This window comes from Silene latifolia, unplaced genomic scaffold, assembly GCF_048544455.1.
Source record: "Silene latifolia isolate original U9 population unplaced genomic scaffold, ASM4854445v1 scaffold_715, whole genome shotgun sequence".
In the NCBI taxonomy this organism is placed as follows: Eukaryota; Viridiplantae; Streptophyta; class Magnoliopsida; order Caryophyllales; family Caryophyllaceae; genus Silene; species Silene latifolia.
This window is the reverse complement of record NW_027413625.1, coordinates 10,192-12,208: the sequence shown is the minus strand read 5'-3', so window position 1 is coordinate 12,208 and position 2,017 is coordinate 10,192.

The window sequence follows — 2,017 nt, the reverse complement described above, 5'->3', positions numbered from 1 at the left end:
TGAGTGGTCCTGCGACCTTTCCTTTACCCTTGTCAATTCGTGACGTCTCCACAGCAGGGGGAGATGACACGGTGGCGGTATTAATTAACAAATTGGGATTCACGCCACTTACAGCACTGGATCGAACGTCTTCACTGGTCGATCGACCAGTTTCTTCCTCAGCTTCACTCGATCGACCTATTCTGGCACTCGATCGAGTGCTTCCTTCAGCCTCTTTACTCGATCGACCAACCTGGGTCTCTTTACTTCTCGATCGACTGTCAATGTCACTCGATCGAGTGACTGGGTAATTAGAACTGCTCGATCGAGTGGTTGAGTTGCTCGATCGAGTGGTGACTTCACACGCAGCAAGCATTTCCTGCAGGAACTCATCTAAGTCGTCTTCTTCATCAGCTGTCAACACCTCGTTACCTTCGTGAAGAAGGTCACTGCGGAAATTCATCCCACTGACGGGATCACAATTTGGAGAAGTCTTGGCTTGATCTGCCGCGAGTGTTAGCTGCGCGACTTGCTCTCTTAACTCCGATATAACGAATCCGATTGTAACATGATGGATTTCGGTTCGCAATTGCTTCTCTTGAAGAAGGAGAACCCTACTGTGATATTGGCGTAGAAGGGGTCGAAACGCTCTTTATCTCCTTTCATACACCGGGAGAAGGGAACTCCCTGCTTGAACTTCTTGTATGCAATGGCACGCTCTACACCTGCCGTGCACTCATAAAGGTCATGCCCTTCCTCGCCGCATCTACCACATGGCTCTGTATGCCCTGTAATCGTAGGCATCTTGACAAATAGACATTATCCCGCAAAACTAACCAAGCTTCGCGAAAATGAGATCAGTCTCAAGGAATGAATCCCTTGAGACGAAAGACAAACTTAATTAAAGCAACAAAGATTGCGCCACCTCCCCAAGAACGGCGCCAAAATTTGACACGTCTGTCGCGACCACAAAAATAAACCAACTGATTCCAACTAACTAATATAGCTAGGGAAGTCGGGTCGAATCCACAGAGAGGTAGGAACTTTTCTGCTAAACTAAGTTCGTCAAGGTAACCAAAATGGGGTTTAATAATTGTGATTTCTAAACTAACGAGTAAAAGGGAAGAGGAGTAAGGGTAGGATTTTAATGATAAGAGAGAATAGCTAAGACAAGCGGTTCACCATAATTATCGGGTCGAGTAATCTAGGTCCTAGGACAATGTAGTACAGTCTAAGGGGTAGCGAACGTCGCCTTTCGGTCCCTAGTTCACCCTAAAGCGTAAGCAGTTTAACTTTCGCCCTCGCTGCAATACTCTATTGTTCGCTACTGGTCTCCCTCTTCCAACCTTTCGGTCCAGGTCAAGGTCCACCGAGATTAAGGGTCTAATTGCGTCGACTCAATTAGGCAATTACAATTATATGTAGCATTTTAACAACATGAACGATACTAGCATTAACCCAAGAATTGATTACTCTCCTTCAAATCATGGATCCCCTATAGTCTTAGCATAGGGAATTAGCTACTCATAATTACTAAATTAACAAAGGCAATAACTAAACAATCTGAATTAAGCATGATGAGAAATCTAATTAATTGAACAAGTATGAAATAAAGAGAGAAAAGGAATTAATTAGATAGATAATACCGAAATTGGGTAACAAAGTAGAGAATCCAAATCCAAGAACAGTGACAAAGTAACCAGAGGAATCTACGTAGTAAAGAAGATAGGAGTAACGTCGTGTTCTCCTCAGTCTTATACTGTAAAAATGTCTTAAACCTAATCCATAGACTGATTAGCAAAGCCCACGAAAGATTAGGCGGAGAAATAAACTAAAAGCAGACGAAATCCTCTCGATCGAGTAGAGATATTACTCGATCGAGCTCCAAGTTGTTCGATCGAGCCAGGACAGCCGCTCGATCGAGCACTGCTGTATGAACTCCCTCGATCGACTCCTCCAATCAGTCGATCGAGCATCATGGATGGATAAGGCATTCGATCGAGCAATGAAACCACTCGATCGAGCTATATAAGTGCGT